The sequence below is a fragment of the Notamacropus eugenii genome, chromosome 2 (genome assembly GCF_028372415.1).
Source record: "Notamacropus eugenii isolate mMacEug1 chromosome 2, mMacEug1.pri_v2, whole genome shotgun sequence".
NCBI classification, from domain to species: Eukaryota; Metazoa; Chordata; class Mammalia; order Diprotodontia; family Macropodidae; genus Notamacropus; species Notamacropus eugenii.
Genome location: NC_092873.1, coordinates 478335630 through 478356187, shown reverse-complemented (window position 1 = coordinate 478356187; position 20558 = coordinate 478335630). Strand labels below are relative to the sequence as shown.

The following is a 20558-nucleotide window of genomic DNA, read 5'->3' as shown; positions in this document are numbered from 1 at the left end:
CATCTGTAAAATGAGCTGAAGAAGGAAATGGCAAACCACTCCAGTGTCTTTGCCAAGAAAACCCCAGATAGGGTCATGAAGAACAGGAAATGACTGAACAACAGCAGTATAGTTCGAGATCTGGCACGGCTTGGTCTTTTTGGGTCTTCTTGTTATTATTTTGCTTGAGTTTCTTGATATTTTTGCTTTCATATGTATTTTATTATTTTTAAATTTCTATAAAGTAATATTTTGGTGGTTTGATTGGTATGGCATTGAGTAAGGAAATTAATTTAAGTAGCATTGTCATTTTTCTTATATTGACTCATTTTATCCGTGAGTAATTAATATTTTCCCTATTATTTAGATCTGTCTCTATTTCTGTAAACAGTTGAATTTATATAATTCTTGTGTATAGCTTGGCAGCTAGACTCCTGAGTATTATATAAATGTGCGTGTGTGCGTGCGTGCGTGCGTGCGTGTGTGTGTGTGTGTATAATAGTCATTTTAAATGGAATTTCTCTTTTTTACCTCTTCTTATTGGATTTTATTGATGTTGTATGGACTTCCTTAGGGCTATCTCCCCCACTAGACTCAATTTGTTGAGAGCAGGGAGTGTTTTTTGCCTCTCTTTGTATATCCAGTGCTTAGTATAAAATGTGGCACATCATAAACACTTAATAAATGCTAGTTAGCTGGCTGACTGATGATCAGAAATGGGTGCTATGTATATGTGTGTGTGTGTATTTTAAATTAAGTAATTTTTTTTCAGTTTTTTTACAATCACTTCCATATATCTTAGATTTCCCTCCCCTCCTTCCTCCTTCTCTCCCTCCTCCCTCCCCAAGATGGCATGCCATCTTATATAGGTTCTACACATACATTCCTATTAAATACATTTTCACCTTAGTCATATTGAATAGAAGAATTAAAATGAATGGGAGAAACCATGAAAACAAAACAAAGCAAAACATAACACAAGAAAAAAATGGTCTGCTTCATTCTGTGATCCAGTTCCACAGTTTTTTGTATGTGGAAGGCATTTTACCTCAAGAGTCCACTGGGAATTTTTTGAGGTTCTTGCATTGCTGTGAAGGGCTAAGTCCACCAGAAAAATTCCTCACACACTGTGCTTGTTGCTGGGTACTAAGTTCTCCTGGTTCTGCTCCTTTCACTCAGCATCAGATCATATAAGTCTTTCCAGGCCTCTCTGAAGTCTTCCTGTTCATCATTTCTTGTAGCACAATAGTATTCCATTACATTCATATACCACAACTTCTTCAGCCATTCCCCAATTGATGGGTATCCCCTTGATTTCCAGTTCTTGGACACCACAAAGAGAGCTGCTATAAACATTTTTGTACATGTGGGAACTTTCCCCATTTTTATAATCTCTTTGGGATACAGTCCTAGAAGCAATATTGCTGGGTCAAATGGTATGCACATTTTTGTAGCCCTTTTGGCATAGTTCCAAATTGCTCTCCAGAATGGTTGGATCAGCTCACAGCTCCACCAACAATGAATTAGTGTTCCAACTCTCCCACATCTTCTCCAACATTTATCATCTTCTTATTTTGTCATTTTCTGAATCTATTAATACAGTCATATTATTTTTATTTTGCTATTAATGTGGTTGGGGCAAGTAGGTGGCACAGTGGATAGAGTGCCAGGCCTGGAGTCAGGAAGACTCATCTTCCTGAGTTCAAATCTGGCCTCAGACACTTCCTAGATGTGTGACCCTGGACAAGTCACTTCACCCCATTTGCTTCCGTTTCCTCATCTGTAAAATGAGCTGGAAAAGGAAATGGCACACCTCTCCTGTATCTTTGCCAAGAAAGCTCCCAGTGGGGTCACAAAGAGTCTGACACAAATGAAAAATGACTCAACAATGTTAGAAAGAAGGGCAGAATGAAGCATCAAGATTAAATGGCAATATCAGTGGATTTGGAACCAGAGGTCCTGAGTGTGAATCCTGACTCCTCTTATTTGCTGTATGATGCCGGCTAAGTCACTTTATCTCTCTGAGCTTGAGTTTTCTCCTGATCTCTATGGTCCTTTCCAGCATTAAATTTTAGGATCCTGTAGCTACCAACTGGAACAAGGGCATGAATAACTTTTCAAAGGCCCATTGGTAGCTCATCCATCGTAGGAAAAGGGCACCCCTAGAGCCTTGTCTTCTTTGTTACCTCCATTTCATTGTGAATACTTAATCCTTTCTTCTCCCTTCTACTTCTCAAATATAAAAGGACAAAAACAAATGCATTTTCTTCCTATGGAGCCACCACTCAGAACTCATTATGCACTCAGAATTGGTAATTCTGCCAAGATAAGCATGTACTGCCCCATCCCCCCTTCATACATGCACACACACAGGAAGGCTAAATAATTATAATGGTAGTTATTTAACATAGGTGATAAGTTTATATTAAAAATATGAAAGTAGATTTATAAAGGACATTTAATGAAAGAAAAAAAGAAAAAGAAAGGGGTCCAATTTGAATTTCCTATGCTAACTCAGGTCATATTTCAAGAGCCACAAAACAAAAATAGAAATTCTCCCTCCACATTTCCCCTGGGTTTATGTTGGTATGTATGTTATCCACACAAATCACACACGTGTATTTTATGAAGGTGAAACTAACCAATAGTATTTTGAAAGGTTGTCTTCCATCAGTATTTCCATTTCAACAGGAATCACAAACTTGAGCTCCAGGACTAGATCAGATAATAACCAGCCTGCTCTGCCTTTGAGCACAGCTATGCTTGCTCTTAGTGTGACTGGGCATCTGTCCTCCCTGCTTCTTATATACCCAAGACTCCATGACCTTATTAATGTGAGTATTGCCTCTCAAAATGCTGCTAGAATCCATGTCTCCCAACCCTGGAAGCTTCATGTCCCTGCTCTCCCATAACATGGGACTTTACTCAATATGCTGAGGATCTTGAGATATGAATGATCCATCTTTTAAAAATAATTATACATTTCTCCATTGGGGCCCTTTACTTTGCTTCTCTTTCTGACTTCACTCATAGGGAAAAGGCCTAGACTTACGTAACATAATCTCTTCAGTAATATGTCCACTTATTTGGATAATGGAAAAAGAACTCACATTTAGCACATCAATGGCTCAGTTATTGTATATAGGTGGTTTAAAATTATAGGACTCTTAGCATCCTTTACCCCAGGGTTTCTTAACCTTTTTTTTTTGTCTGCCACTCAATCTGTTGAAGCCTCTAGACCCTCTCTCAGAATGCATTTAAATGTATTAAACAGAACTCGATTGGACTACAAAGGAAAACAATTTTATTGAAATATAGATGTATGTGTGTGTGTCCTGGTAACAGTTTAACAATTTGAGAAAAAAAATTTTTTTTTTTTACAAAGGACACACTTTTAAGCTTAATCTGCATTATTAAATCTACATAATCAACAAAAAAGTAAATCCAGCTGTGAGTTGTAGCATTGGCTGGCTTCCAAGTTCTAATGCTCACAATGAAAGTTGAACAATTGATTCTCCTTTGAGCTGGCTCCAGCACAGCCCTGACTCCAGGGTTAAGAATTCCTGTTCTACTATGCTGTACTGTCCCTGCTGAAACAGAAAGGGGCAACCTACCACCAATGGTCATTTTGTATTTTCTTCTTCCATGGTTGCCAGAGTCAAAGCATTCATCACCGTGTGTCCAGCTGACTGGTGACACACTTTACTTTCTAGACTGGTCCTCAGAGAGCAGATGTAGTTTATTGCCAGGACTGAACTTGAACTGTTCTTTTCAGAATGGGAAAACCTGCCAGAGCTTGTGCTATGCTCATAAAGCCTTCAGGAACCCAGAGCTACCTTCATGCCATGATGAAGCATCAGAGAAGGACATTTAGAGGAGCCTTTCTCTCATCTAGCTACCATAATTCAGTGAAATCTGCTTTAAAGTGACTTCATTAAAATCACAGGATATATCCATTTGAAATTGTTCCCTAGGTTACCATTTTGTGCCAACATGGCAGACTGTGACCTATATCCAACTCAAACCACCCTTCATTTTGGTGCCAAATCTGACCAAAACCAGTCAACTCCTTTGAAAGTTATCCTGGAACAGACACACAAATATAAAATGACCAACAGTCTGGTTAAAACTGAGACCTCACCTCATTAAGTCAATAAGTAAGTTATTCATTTCCATTTCTATGTGGAAACAAACAGGGACAAAATAAATCCTCATTGGTAAAATATTAAGGATTCTTTCTTGCCTTTTTTGAAAGGCCTAGACTGCCTTACTCACTTTTTCCTGTAATCAGCACCTTTGACAGAGCATTTGTTACAAGTCAGCGGTTGCCAGGGAGCTTGGGGGCCTCCTTCCTAGGATGAAAAGTATGGTAGCAGCAGCAGCAGCACGCATAAGTTTCCATCTGTTAGGAAAGGGTAGGAGGCAGATAGCCAGTTCAGTCATTCCTTGAGATGAAGTTGTAGTATTAAAGTTTGGCCCCATGGGATGCTACTAAAATAGGTCGGGTCAAAGTTTAAAAACGAATTAAAAAGAAAAAGGATTTTTTGAAAAACAGTAACTTCTAAGGCAATAATCAGAACCTGGACAATTTATATACCAAAAACACCATAAAGAAAAACGACTTTGAAAAACCTAAGAGTTCTGATCACTGAAATGACCAACCACTACTCCAGATGACCCATAATGAAGTAGGCTACCCACAAAATGACAAAGGGGCATTGGACAGAAGATGCAGAAGGAGATCCATTATTGGAAATGACAAATACATGGATTTCTTTTGCTTGGCTATGTTTGTTACAATGAATATGTTTTTCTTTTTCTTCTTCAGTGGGAGAGGAATTTGAGAGAGAAAAGCTAGCCATAGATTGTACTTGCTGCCCCCCCCCCCCCCAAATGTTTAACAACTGGGTCCACAACATACTTTTAGGTTTAATCTAGGCTATTAACATTTTCTTCATTACTTTCTAAAGTCTAGACAATCAACAAAACCCTTATTCCAGCCCTGATTTGTAATAGTTTGTCCATTTCTAAGGTGAAAAGGTTCATAACGAATTTAATGATCAGCTCTCCCAAACCAACTCAAGCTAACACCCCACCTCAAAAAAAGAAAAAAAGATGGGAAAGAGGGTCATCAAAGCAGTTAAAATGCATAGGGAATAGAAGGAAGTTTAAAAGGAGAAACAGACAAGCGGGAAAGCTTTGAAAGTCACATGTGGAATTTACTATGTAGTTGGTTTTTTTTTTTTAAATAAGCTATACATGAGAAAGATGACAGTTTCATACACAGCCTTTTTTTCTATTCTTTTTTGCATATAGGAATATTCTCTTTTTGGTGTTTGTAAAGTTCAGATTTTTTAAAAATTGTAATATCTATGATAATTCTTCATTAATTCAGAAGGATGGGGGTGAGGTAGGGGAGAGATCAATATACTGTCTAAATTCATGAAATTTTCAAAATAAATGAAATTATTTCTTTTGTGACATGCTTGTTGCCGTATTCTCTTGGGGATAGATCTGTTACATTTTAATCCACCACTACCCACCCCCCAGGAGTTCTCCAGCACCCTGAAGGGCTTGGGGAAATCTTTTCTGCCAGCAGCTCAAGTCTTTACCTGCTGTATTCCCCCATTTTATGACCCCAGTGATTAGTGTCCCAGTTCTACTTAGCCACCTAACATCACATCAGCTTTTACAAAGTGTTATTTACTTCAAAGATATAGCAGGAACAAACATAGAAACATTTCCCCCAAAACCATGGGCACATAATTCTCCCTAAACTACCTCAATAAGGTATCATTAGTTCCACCAAATTGGTGTCCAATGTTATCAGCTTCTGTTAGGGGGTAACCGACCCCGGACTGTCCTACCTAGGGCATTAATGCTGGGATGTCTGCAACATCTGACCTGCATTCCTAAACTTTCAATTCCCCATAATTCAAGTTCCTGGGGCAGAATACATTCCATTGTCTGCCCGTAGAATGGGAAAGAACAAACACAAAAGTCAAAGACCCAGGTCCCTTTGGATGAGGACATCTCAGGACACCTAGGCACGTGACAAACCTCCATTATATTTTCAAGGACATATAGTAAGAGAAACAACACTTACACAATATTTTGCCTAGTAGAAATACTTGTAGGAGTTTGCTGGTGTTTAACAATGAGCTCTTTAGAAAAGATGTCCGACACACTCTCAAGTTTAGTTGGCATGATTACCACTTTCTCCACTCCTTTCTCAAGTCTAGACAATCAGCAAGACCAAACAAAAATCCTGATTTGTAGCGTTTTCTGATTTCTGAGAGGAAAGAGACAGAGATAGAGATAGAGAGAGAAAGAGAAGCAATTGCAGAGATTTTGTCCTAAAGAAAATCTTAGCGATCTACCATTCTAGAACTCTTAGAGAAAAGCTCAATCCAGTGAGTCTGAACCATTTCCCTAGCCAGGAGTAGGGAACCTCTCTAGATCCTCAAGTATGGCCCTTTGACTGAATCCAAACTTCAAAGAACAAATCCCCTTAATAAAAGGTTTCCCACCCTTGTGACCAAGGCGTTTTTAACCTAGGGTTAAATGGGTTTATGGGTAAAATAATTACATCCTCATTTTCACTATTATTCAAATGCAATTTAACATTTGGGGTAGGTATATGGTACAGTGGATAGAGCACTAAACCTGAAGTCAGGAAGATCTGAGTTCAGATCTGGCCTTAAACTAGCTCTGTAATGAATGGAGCAAGTCACCCAATCTCTCTCAGTCTGTTTCCTTATCTGTAAAATGGGGATAATAATAGCATCTAATGCTCTGAGGAGGTTGTGAAGACAAAATGAAATATTTGTAAAGTACTTTGTAAACCTTAATGTGCTACACACACACACACACACACACACACACACACACACACACACATTTAAACTATTTGTATTTCCTTCAATTATTTAAAAACATTATTCTGAGGAGGGAATCCATAGGCTTTACCAGATGGCCAAAGAGATCTACAACCACAAGAACAACAAAAACCTGAGCAGGGTGTATGCGATTTTAAATGGTGTAAGAGGACTAAGGTGGAAAGAATGCTTTCCTCGGAGGCAGTAGCCTTAATTTCAATTCCTCACCGTTTTGTCTCAGCTTCCCCCCCACCCCCCAAACCTCCCTCCTCTTTAGAGACTGGGTCTCCCAGTCTCTCTGCAGGAAGTACAGCAACAGCTCTCAAGCCTGATTCCACAGCTGGTCAGTACAGACACTTTAACCTGCTTGGTTTTTCTTGGGGGAATTTGCCTTTCCTAAATGAGTTGGTGGACCTCCCCTCCCAGGAGAGGGGACTGGGTGGGGCTGGAGGGGCAAGTCAAGTTCAGCCTGACTTAGGGAATAAAGCAGTGAATTTGAGTCAGGGAAAGTTGGATCTGACACTAACTGTGAACTCAACCATTCTGAACTTTCATTTCCTTAAATGTAAAATGTGGTTCATAATACCTGTTGTAAGGGATGTTATGAGGCTAAAACTAAAAATATAAAGTGAGTATGTAAAGTGTTTTGCAAACTTTCAAGTGTTATGTAAATGTCAGTTATTATTATACTTTCTAACATCTTTCAAGTTCAAATCCATGCTAGGTAGTACAGTGGTTAGTGTCAGCCTTCCAGTCAGGAGGACCTGGTTTCAAAAATGTCCTCAGACTCAGTATTAGTTGTGTGATCCTGGACAAGTCATTTCATCTTGTTTGCCTCAGTTTCCTCATCTGTAAAATGAGCTGGAGAAGGAAATGACAAATCACTCTCGTATCTCTGCCAAGAAAACCCTAAATGGGGTCACTGAAAAGTAGAGATTAAAATGAAATGATGTATGTAAAGTATTTTGCAAACTTTAATGTGTTATGTAAATGTCAGTTATGATTATACTTTTTATCAAGTCCTAAACCTGTGATCCGATTTGTTTAGCAAGTCCTTTCTTCTTAGAGAAAAGGTAAAATCTTTCTCCAAATTCAGGTGTTCCAATTACCAAATATTATAAGTTAATAGAATATGAATTAATGAGCATTTACTATTAGTATTTTCCTTATATCACTGCATACAAAGGATTTTACTGTTTAAACTTAAAAAAAAAAGGTACCTGCCTTTTTACCACCACTTCTTCATCTTCCCATACTGGTTGAGTGCATTGCTAGAGTGTGTTGGTTAATGCTTTCTTGTGAAGGTTCATCTGAGACCATAGGAGCACCTTTTATTTTTAACTTTTCTGAGCCCTTCCAAATAAACATTCCCTGAATAAAATAGGAAAGTGTGGTTTTCTTTTTATCCAACTACTCAGCTCCTGAGGTCTCCCCAGGAAGTGAATGTTACTATGTTATCAGTTATCGCTACATTGTTGTAAAACAGAAGGAAACTCCGGGATTCCTGTTCCAAGCATACAACTTCTCCACCCTGGTCCAGTTTGGTTTGCCAACTGCTCTCAGTCAGTCTGAGATTTGCCGTTCTCCACCCTGTCTGTTGCCCTTTCAACTAGCCATTCTTGGATTTACCTGGGCCATCTGGGATTGAATCTGGTAGCCTATTCCGTAGTGCTTAGAGCCAGATCAGGGGACTGTAAATGTAGAGCTTCCAGAAGCCACAAAGACTATCCCAGTACCATCCCCTCACTGAAAGGATAAAGAACTGAGGCAGCAAATGACAGAGCCAGGATTTAAATTCAGGTGCGCAGACATCAAATCCAACTCTTTGGCACATAGATGGTTAGAACCAGAAGGAACCATAGACTTTTTGGGTCTCCTTTAGCAAGTTGTTGACTCACTTTTCATGATTTTCTTGCATTGCTCTCATTTCTATTCCCAATTTTTCCTCCACCTCTCTTACTTGATCTTCAAAATCCTTTTTGAGCTCTTCCATGGCCTGAGACCATTGCATATTTATTTCAGAGGCCTCTGATGGTAAGCATTGTTCTTCCTCATCCAAAAGGATGGAAGATACCTGTTTACCAAGAAAGTAACCTTCTATAGTCTTATTTTTTCCCCTTTTTTGGGCATTTTCCCAGCCAGTTATTTGACTTTTCAGTCCTTTGTTAAGAGGAGGGTATACTCTAGGGATATGTAAGTTCTCAGTTCCTCCAAGGTGGCACAATCAAGGGAGAGGAGTTTACTCCTCTCCTGGCCTGCGCACTAGTCTGGGAGCAACCAAAAGCTTTTCTGCCCAGAATCTGCAAGTAGTAGAATTCCCTCTCCATAATGGCCTCCAGCTCTGCCACACCCCAGGACTGTGCTCAGAGCTGAGATTCAGATCAGCTGCTCAATTCCCCCAGGGGCTTTAGGCTGAGGGCTCCACAAATGGATGCTGCTGCTGCCTCTACCACAGTCACCTGGGGCCGGGGCTGGAGGAGGACCCTGCTCCCTTCTTGCCCAGTTGAAAAAGCCCTCTCACTGACCTTTGAAGTTGTCTTTGGCATTTGTGGGTTGAGGGATCTGAGAACCTCTGCTGCTGCTGGGGATTCTGCTCCGGAGGCCTATTCCTTCCAGTGCTGGGTGGCCAAGGCCAGGCTGTGCTCCACTCCATGCCCCGTGCAATAGACCTTTCTTGTCGGCCTTCCAGGTTGCCTTGGGCTGGAAATCTCTTTCGCTCTGTCATTCTGTGGCTTCTGCTGCTCTAGAATTTGTTGAAAGTCATTTTTTACAGGTATTTTATGGACTGTGGGGGAAGAGTTAGTTACTCCACCATCTTGGCTCCACCCCAATGACTATGAAGTTTTTGTAAGAGGTCTATGGATCCATAAATAAGTAATCATACTTTCTATATCCTATACTTCACACACATATTATTATTTTAAGAAATTTATATGGATGCCATCATTATTGATAAATTACAAATTCATTTAAAACTGACTAAATTCAAAGTAGCTTTTTGTATTGTGTATTTTTTCCATGTATAAGTATGAATAGTGGAATTCTCATGTGCACTGTCATTTTTTGTTAGCATTAAAAGGGATCCTCATACTCTACAACCAACAAATCAAATGTTTGACAGTAGAGTTAATGTTCCAATCCCTGTAGTACACCACCTCTGTAAAGAAGGGAGGAAGCTGTGTTGTCTTCTCTTCAGGACCAGACTTCATCATTGTCATGTTCACATTCAGTCTTTTGAGGTTTTTTAATTTATTTTTCCTTTCTTTTGCTTTATATTTATATTCTTGTAATCATTTTATACTTTGTTTTCCTTGTTTTGATTATTATACTTTGCATCAGTTCATACAAGTCTTCCCTTGCTTCTCTGAATTGATCGAGTTCTTCATTTCTTATAGCACAGCAATATTTAATTACATTCATTTACTTCAACTTGTTTAGCCATTCTCCAGTCAATGGGTATTTACTTTGTTTCAAGTTATTCATTACTATAAAAAGTGTTGTTACAAATATTTTATTTCGAAACTTTCTTTTTCTTTTTTCTTTCTTAACCTCTTTCCTAGCATGGGACTCTTCCAAATAGAGGTAATAGACATTTTAGTCACTTTCTTTGAATAGTCCTAAATTATTTTTGATTCTTTCCAGAAAGACTGGACCAATTTATAGCTTCAGCAACAGCATTTTCATGCACAAGTGTGTCCACAACCCCTCCAACATTGACTATTCCCATCTACTGTAATATCTATACAAAATAATTTTAAGAGAGAGAGAGCACTAGCACCTAGGCGCAGGAAAAGTTGTAGGCAGGTTAGACTGAAATAGCAGTTCTTCCTTATTAGTTCTTCTGTCTTTTGAAAAACAAAAATATCATTAAGGAAAGCCAAGAATTTATTATCTCTTCTGCCTTTGGCAGAGAGAGCACTTAACAGATGTCTGGATAATTGAAATACTCCATCTCCCACCCAACTATTATATCATATATCTGTGCCAGGTTCTTGATCTCTTTCCCAAACTCTTTGTATATTTCTTCCTTCTGTCTAGAAGATTCATGAGTAGGTGGTGTGATCTGAGAAGGTACTAGGACATCTTCCTGTCCCCCAGAATATTAATGTGATAGAGGAAATGCTCACAGTTGCCCTTCATGATTTATTATACAGAATATCACAGATACACACTGCTTAGTTCTAATCCAACATATGAAATTTTGGAATCAAATCTTTGACTATGATGACTCAAGTGTTGGTACTATGAAATGATACAAATACTTCTAATTAGTTACAGACCTGAAAGAATGAGTGACTCAGCAGTGTCTGAGCCAGAAGTAAGTACATATATAAAAGGTCTGACCAGCTGATCTCTTAATATTTTTTCCTTGGCACCTTTGAATAAGGTAAAGGGCTGCTGCCCTCTCAGCCAGCCACTGTGTGTCTATGAGCATATGATACCTCTATTTCTTTTGTTTTATTTTTCCTAATTTTAGGCAAATGAGTATCATGAAATATAAGTTCCCAGGAGACCTGGTGAGTTTGGGAGATTCAGAGATCTCATTAGTGGCCAGAAACAGTAGCAGTAACTGCTGCAGCAGGATAGAGGATGGTAGAGAGAGTTCCTGCAGGTGGATGAAGAAAAACAAAAGAAGCTGGCCATTTCAGGGAGTCTGACTTCTTATGACTAAGAGATATGCTAGTAATGGATTCTAGGAAGGCATTGATCCCCAGAGCCCAAGAAATGGCTACATCCAAGGGGAACTTCATGGGGATTCCACACAATGAAAAAAAGATTTCCAGGTCCAGAAGTGGGAGGTAACTTTTTGACAAATATGTTCTCTACATGCATTACTCACTATCTTTGTGCTATTCTGAGCCCACTCTCTCAGGATCTTTTTAAGAGCAAAAGGGGAATACATTCTCAGTTTTGGGGAAATGCTTTTGTACTAATTGTTCTTGCTATGCTTTCTTAGCAAATCCCTTTTATAAAAGCTAATGGACTTCATTTGGCTGATTGATGATGAGAAATATACCAATGAAGACTCAGGAGATACAGAGTGAGAAGCTATGACCCCTCAGGATTACTCATATTACCTTGAGGGGAGAAATAGTAAGTATGCAGCTGCCCTCTGGGGTGGTGAGTGTGAGTCAGAGTTGGTAAAGTAGCCCTACAGGAGTCTGTAAATTAATATTAATCCCATGGCCTCTTATGCTACCATAAGTGTCCTTTAGATCTTTGGGGATTTTTGTTGTTGTTATTTTTATTTGTTTGTTTTTTTAGACTAAACCTCTCTGTATCATGAAAACTAGAAGAGCAAAAGCTCCTCTGGAGCCCAATCACTCCACTGATGCACCTGGAAGCTTTAACCTTCTCTGTTTTTCTGACCTGGGAATAGTTCACCCCTGCTAATGCAGCCCAGTACCCCACCCTCTATTCCAGAGAGCAATGTTGGTTCTGGATTTAGTACACTCAATCTGTTTTAGTCCTACTGCAGCTCAGGACTTCAGAGTTAAAGCAATCCCTCTGCCTCAGCTTCCCCAGAAGGAAGAAATGCAGGCATGTGCCACCTCACCCATCCATTACTTTGGATCTTGAAATCTATTGGAGATTTAGGACTCCTTTAAGAAAAAGTAAATACCCCATGGAAAGCAACAAGCTTTGAGCACCTTAGTTACTCCCTTACTTCCCAGTGAACCAAAAACAGTAAGACTTCCTGGGAATAGGATATGAGATAAAAACCTAAGAACAGGGAATGGATCTGGGTCAGGGGATACAGCTGAAAGGAGTAGGAAAATTCTGAAGATAAAAACATGACTGACTTCACAATTATGCCTAGGCCTGTCCCTGATTGTTCATCAAGCTCCTTACCACCTCTGGTCACCCACTGGCAGTTCAAGTAGTTTCTATTGGCTACTGCCTCTTAAGAGATCACTTTGTCCACCCATAAAATCTAAACCCAGTGTTTATTTTTTTTAATGTGTTGATTTGTTTTACTTAGTTGCACTTCTATTTATAAATTTCATATTTTATTCTGAACTATTCATATAGGAGAACACAAAAAGAGAATTCTATATGAAACTGTAAATCTCCATTTCACACCTCTTGCTTTTTAAAAATTGTGTATTAAAATCTACACATCACTTTAAAAACTATCCTGCTTATTTGTGCTTCCTTCTGAATTTATTCCTATTCTCTTCTGGACATTTAATTTTTTAATAATATTTTATATTTCCTCAAATACATGTAAGAATAATTTTTAACATTTGGGTTTTTTTTTAAGTTTTGAATTCCAAATTCTATCCCTCTCTCCCTCCCTTCTCCCATCCTTGAGATGGTAAACAATATGGTATAACTTATACGTGTACCTTCATGTAAAACATTTCCATATTAGTCATTTTGTGGAAGAAAGCTTGAGGAAGAAATAAATAAAGAAAGAAAGAAAGAAAGAAAGAAAGAAAGAGAGAAAGAAAGAAAGGAGGAAGGAAAGAAAGGAAGGAAGAAAGAGAAAGGAAGGAAGGAGGAAGAAAAGAGAAAATTATTATACTTCAGTCTGTATTCAGAAGCTTCAGTTCTTTCTCTGGAGGCAGATAGTGTTTTTCATCCTTTGAAATTGTCTATCATTGTATTGCGGAGAATAGCTAAGTCATTCACAATTCATCATACAATGTTGCTGTTACTGTGTACAGTGTTCTCCTGGTTCTGCTTACTTCACTCTGTCAGTTCATGTAGATCTTTCCAGGTTCTTCTGAAATTATCCTTCTTGTCATTTCTTGTAGCACAAAAGTATTCCATTATAATCATAAACTACACTTGTTCAGACATTCCCCAAATAATGGGCATCCCCTCAATGTCCAGTTCTTAGCCACGACCAAAAGAACTATTATAAATGGTTTTGTTCAAAAAGGTTCTTCCCCTTCCTGCTTTAAAAAAACCATTTCTTTGGGATACAAACCTAGCAGTGGTATTGCTGGATCAAAGGGTATGCACAGTTTTATAGCTCTTTGGCCAAAGTTCCAAATAGATAGAAAAACAGAAGAAAAAAAAAGAAAAGAAAGAATTTAGAAAACCATCAAGAAGATTCAAGTGATCAGAAATCCAAAAAGTACAAAAGGGGCCAGGTAGAAGAACTTGATGCCAAAAATTAGCAAAGAAAAAGAAGGAGGAGGAGGAGGAGGAGGAGGAGGAGGAGGAGGAGGAGGAGGAGGAGGAGGAGAAGGAGGAGGAGAAGGAGAAGGAGGAAGAGAAGAAGGATGAGGAGAAGGAGAAGGAGGAGGAGGAGGAGAAGGAGAAGGAAGAGGAGGAGGAGAAGGAGAAAGAGAACAAGAACAAAAACAAGAATCAAGAAGGAATGTGCAGCAGAATCAGAAGTGAATGGAAATGAGAATCATGGTGAAATGATGACAGAGGAAGAAACAAAAGCACCTACAGAAAAAAGGAAACATAAGCATTCACAAGAAGTTGATTTAAAGAAGGAAAAAATGAAACATACAGAAGACATTAATGTGAAGACTGAAGAGACTGAATCCCTATAAATGGAAAATTCAAGCTGAAAGGAACTATCAAAGCTGTTCTGAAACAAGCCCTGACAAAGAAACATCAATTAAAAAGTTAAGAAAAAAGGTTTTAGCACTATATTGTGCAGTGACTAATGAACAGTACAAATCTGAAGAGGAGCTGCTAGTCATCTTTAACAAGAAGTTCAGCAAGAACCCCAGCTTTAAGTTCTTAAAGGAAAAAGTTAAACTTGTGAAATGAACATTTTCCTACTTTGTTAAGGAACGATCACTGTTTGTGACTTCTGCTTCCCCCGTCCATCACTATTTGTAAAAGAGAAAATTTGACAGCTGCCCAGATTTTATGATGCTTTTCAAATGTTAAGGAAATGTATATTTTTGGTAGAGCTTTTCACTGAAAATAAAGATACTTGCTGCCCACCTTCCAAAAACAAAGAGTAAAAGAAAGCTTATAGGACAATAGCTGACTGAAATGATAAGATCTGGTGAGAGTTTTGTTTTGTTTTGTTTTGTTCTTAAGATGGGAGAAACTTAGAAACGTTCGTTGGCTGCAAGGAAAGAGCCAGTAGACATTGGAGAGGTTAAAGATGGGGCGCAGGATAACAGTCCAAACAATCTTTTAGAAAAGACAAGAGAGAGGCGGGGATTTGAAGATACACATAGAAGGGTTGGCTTTAAAAAAGAGAAACACCACTTCTTCATCGGAACCTACAGTGAAGAACTGCTTAATGGGAGATAGTTTCAAAGGGATGTGAGATGAGGAACAAAGAAGAGGGAGCCCTTGGGAAATGTTCTAATTTTTTTTTTTTGGTGACCTATGAAGGAAAGTAGGGGCATGAGGTGTGAGGTTTGAGGAGAGAAGAGAAAGTATGGAGTGGCTGTATGGGGAGTGGGATTCAAGATTAGTTATGGAAGAGTAGACAGACTGTCTTGCTACACTACCACTCCTTGGTACTAGAGAGGTGAAAGACAGAAGGATCCAAAGATATAAAACTACAGCAGTTTTTATTGTCACAAGAAAATGGAAACAAAACAGAAGTGTTTGCCCATCAATTGGCAAAGGGCTGAAAAAAAATTATAGCCTATTAAGGTGATGGAATATTGTGATATGTCATGCCAAATATGACCAATCAACACTGAAAAACTTGGGAAACTTTAGGTGAAATTAGGCAGATTGAAGTGAGCAGAATTGGGAGAATCATTTACACAAAGACCCTGATGGTGTAAAGTGAGGACCCAATTGAAATTGGCTAGCACAAACTTGTTGTGGACTTTGGCAGCACACTTCCAGGACTTTCTCCATTTCTGCTAAGCAGGACATGAATAGGAACAAAGGAGGAGGATGGTGGGAGTAATACCGAGTCCGGGCTTGGCCAGTTGAACTAATGGTAAGACATGAAAATGAGATTTGAGCTACAACATTTGCCCCTGATCTGCCCATTTCTCCAATGCCAAAGCAGAAGAGAAAAAGAAACAGATCATAGATTATGGTCAAGTTGTGCAGCTATAGGTAAACAGCAGGAATTCCTCTGATTATGCTTTTTTCCTATCATGGGTTATTTTTTGCTCACCATCCTTTAGGTTGTTCCAGGTTTCACTCTCACATTAGAACTCCAGATGTTATGGTAGAATTGTTCCCTTGAATAATAGCTGTGATTCGTCTGTTGTTTTTTTAGTCTAGCTTCTGACACAGTCCAATTTCTTCTATGGGGACTTGAAATTATCAAAATCTCAGCCTACACCAGAATTTAATCTTTAAAAAACATATTGAAACAGAACAGAAACTGCTTTTAAACAGAGAGATAAAGTTGTTTCCTCATGGCTGTAAAAAGGAACTTGTGAATCAGTTTCTTTATGAGGCTGATAAAGGTTGGGTGGGAAAAAAGTAGAAACAAAATTTTAAAGCTGAAAGGGAATTTAAGCACTTTATTTTACATATGAGGAAATTGAGGAAAGGGGAAATGACTTGGGAAAAGGTTGCATAGAAATCAAAGGATAGGAAGAGGCATATTTCTAAAAGAAGAAATATAATCTATCACAAAAAAATGCTATAAATCACTAACAGTAAGAGAAATGCAAATTAAAATAACTCTGGATTTCCTCCTCACATCCATCAGGATGGCACAATGATAAAAAATGGTACAAAAAGGCAGGGATGATAATGGAGGGAGGGCAGATGTTAGCAGGCACTGTTGGTAGAGCTGTGAATAGGTCTAACTATTCTGGAAGGCAGTTTGGAACTATACTTCCACTGCACGACTTAGTTGCCCATTTCTTTAATTGACTTGCTTTCAAAAAAATACATATTTTAAAACATTGCAAATAATTTGGCATATATGGTTTTTTGTGTGATCATTAAAAAATTTTGTTTGTGTATTTCACTGTCTGTTTTTGTTGATGGTTGCTAAGTTTAGAAGAAGGAGACAAGTCGGGAAGGGAAGGCCAACTACATAGTCAGAATCTGACAAGCAAAGATAAATTGCATGGCAGAGTGAAAAGAGTGCAAGATATTAAGCCCAAATATAGGTTCTGCTGCTTAATTTCTGTGGTAGGTAGATAGGTAAGTAGGTAGGTAGATAGACAGACAGACAAATAGATGATAGAGGCAGACAGTAAAGGAATGTATGGATGGACAGATAGATATGGTAATAGACAGAGACAGACTAATTGGGCACAGCTAAAAAAGAATTAAAAATATCCATGACAACTATGTGAACTTCATAGAATATAACTAGCACAGCATTTTTGCCAGTGATGCCCAAAACAACAGCTTTGATGCTTATCAAAAGCAACATGAGGTAATCTGAATTACTGAGCCATCTCATTTACTTAAGCAGTCAGTTAAAATTGACTTTGTGTGTCTTTTACAAATGTTACAGAGAAAGCTGAGTAGGAAACTCCATCTAGAGTAGCGTGATATAAAACCAACATTGGGAGAACTTGCTCTTTGGGGTGCTGAAAGAAATAGCGATCTTGCAAAACGTGTCTTGTTAAAAGAAGAATGTGTTGTTGCTGTACTAGAGAGAGACAGTAGTGAAACTCAGATTAGAGAAATTCAAGTGAAATAAGCAGATAAAGAGGAATTTGAAGTCAATGTCAAAGCCACAAAGATCTGGAAAAGATACCTTCAATTATAATGTCAGCTTTGGAGAAGTAGATACCGGACCAGGGAGAATCTGATCCACCAGACAGATGTATATTAGCAATGTGCAAAATAAATGGTGTTTGCAGGTCATACACTGTGTGTATGGGTGCGTGCGTGCGTGCGTGCGTGTGTATAAGAGAGTCTCAGAGCCTTTTCAGCCTTAGCCAGCAACATGACTAAGCAGAGGGAAAAGAATGTCCTTGCCTCAGAGCTATTCTTTTTCCCCAAACACTCCTTTGCACATGATAGTAGAAGACAATTAGGAACTGATGAACACTGGAGTTATTGTTAGTTTGTTGGGAAAGCAATAGAGAGAGGCTAACTAGGTACAATACAGATATTTAAGACACAAAGGAAATCCAAAGGAATTCTCACCCTAAGCTAGAGTGAAGTGTTCCACAGTAACACCCAAGCTCTGGACTAGAAAGTTTTGTTCAAGAAGTAGTTCAAGCCTCGGGGAACCAATCAGCTGAAAGGACCATTGTTACCAGTTCTAAATAGCCTGGCATGTGGAACAGAGAATCTCTTACTGGTGATGAAAAACTGCTTTTAGCTAAGCCTCTAAGAAACAGAGAGGTAGTCCCCTAAGAGGGAAAAAAAGATAGGCAGGCATGTTTTCTTCCCCTAGGGTAGACATTTTGCTGGTTCATGCCTTTAAATACCCTTGGGGCTTTAAACTAAAAATATATGACAGAGCTTTCTCGATGCCAACACCTAAACAAGAGAGAAACTCCAAAGGCATATGCACTAATGTCTGACAGAACTCCACATGCACAAGGCAGCGGTAGACATACTGGATAAAGACAATGCATTGGGATTGACCAGCAAATGCAAAGATGATTCAGACAGTACCCAGCAGAGGCCAGAAGAGAATATAGGACCAGGAAGAACCACACAATGACATCACCAGAAGACTTTGGCAGTCCAATAATGTTAGATTGTGGGTTCCCATGTGTATCCCACCTGCAGGGGGCAGTTTGAACTAGCTCTTGAGCACTGGAAAGAGATGTGCAGAGTTGGATGTGACTGAACAAAAATAATAAAACTTGAGAGTCAGTTGTTAAAATTTCAGCATGAGCATTTACATCCTAGAAAATGGTATAGATTATGATTTGATTTGTTAATTTGTTGATTGTCTAGACTTAAGAAAGTGATGGAGAAAATGTTAATAATGCAGTTTAAACTTAAAAGTATATCATGAATACTTTCCCCCAAGAAAGCTGGTTGTTAAATGTTGACCAGCATACCCCTGTCTATGTATATGTGCCCCTTCCTGTGTAAATCTTGGACATGTGCTCCCTCCAAGCATATTTCTTACATGTATACACTCTTCTCAGTGATGATAAATATATTTGTAGGAGATTGTCCCCCAGGCTTATTGGGGAAATATTTTATTTTATTTTTTAATTTATTTATTTAACTTTTAACATTCATTTTCACAAAATTTTGGGTTCCAAATTTTCTTCCCATTTGTCCCCTCCCCCACCCCAAAACACCAAACATTCTAATTGCCCCTATCACCAATCTGCCCTCTCCTCTATCATCCCTCCCTTCCCTTGTCCCCATCTTCTCTTTTGTCCTGTAGGGCCAGATAACTTTTTAAACCCCTTTACCTGTATTTCTTATTTCCTAGTAGCAAGAACAGTACTCGACAGTTGTTCCTAAAACTTTGAGTTCCAACTTCTCTTCATCCCTACCTCCCCACCCCTTCCCTTTGGAAGGCAAGCAATTCAATATAGGCCACATCTGTGTAGTTTTGCAAATGACTTCTATAATAGTCGTGTTGTGTTAGACTAACTATATTTCCCTCCATCTTATCCTGCCCCCCATTGCTTCTATTCTCTCTTTTGATCCTGTCCCTCCCCAAGAGTGTTGACTTCAAATTGCTCCCTCCTCCCATTGCCCTCCCTTCCCTCATCCCCCCCACCCTGCTTATCCCCTTCTCCCCCACTTTCCTGTATTGTAAGATAGGTTTTCATATCAAAATGAGTGTGCATTTTATTCCTTCCTTTAGTGGAATGTGATGAGAGTAAACTTCATGTTTTTCTCTCACCTCCCCTCTTTTTCCCTCCACTAAAAAGTCTTTTGCTTGCCTCTTTTATGAGAGATAATTTGCCCCATTCCATTTCTCCCTTTCTCCTCCCAACATATTTCTCTCTCACCCCTTAATTTCATTTTTTTAAGATATGATCCCATCCTATTCAATTCACTCTGTGCTCTTTGTCTGTGTGTGTGTGTGTGTGTGTGTGTGTGTGTGTGTGTGTGAGACCCCACCAACTACCCAGATACTGAAAAGTTTCAAGAGTTACAAATATTGTCTTTCCATGTAGGAATGTAAACAGTTCAACCTTAGTAAGTCCCTTATTACTTCTCTTTGCTGTTTACCTTTTCTATGCTTCTCTTCATTCTTGTGTTTGAAAGTCAAATTTTCTTTTCAGCTCTGGTCTTTTCATCAAGAATGCTTGAAAGTCCCCAATTTCATTGAAAGACCAATTTTTCCCCTGAAGTATTATACTCAGTTTTGCTGGGTAGGTGATTCTTGGTTTTAGTCCTAGTTCCTTTGACTTCTGAAATATCCTATTCCACGCCCTTGGATCCCTTAATGCAGAAGCTGCTAGATCTTGTGTTATCCTGATTGTATTTCCACAATAGTTGAATTGTTTCTTTCTAGCTGCTTTTAATATTTTCTCCTTGACCAGGGAACTCTGGAATTTGGCCACAATGTTCCTAGGAGTTTCTCTTTTTGGATCTCTTTCAGGTGGTGTTCGGTGGATTCCTTGAATACTTATTTTGCCCTCTGGTTCTAGAATCTCAGGGCAGTTTTCCTTGATAATTTCATGAAAGATGATTTCTAGGCTCTTCTTTTGATCATGGCTTTCAGGTAGGTCCATAATTTTTAAATTGTCTCTCCTGGATCTATTTTCCAGGTCAGTTGTTTTTCCAATGAGATATTTCACATTATCTTCCATTTTTTCATTCTTTTGGTTTTGTTTTGTGATTTCTTGGTTTCTCATAAAGTCATTAGCCTCCATCTGTTCCATTCTAATTTTGAAAGAA

The 20558-nt window shown here is 38.7% G+C and overlaps 2 pseudogenes; both read left to right on the top strand.

The window, feature by feature from the left end:
• The first annotated feature begins 11347 nt into the window (after positions 1–11347).
• On the top strand, positions 11348–14597 carry LOC140523195 (cell growth-regulating nucleolar protein-like; annotated as a pseudogene).
• Positions 14598–15191: 594 nt separating this feature from the next.
• On the top strand, positions 15192–17536 carry LOC140523194 (spermatogenesis-associated protein 4-like; annotated as a pseudogene).
• The last annotated feature ends 3022 nt before the right edge of the window (positions 17537–20558 follow it).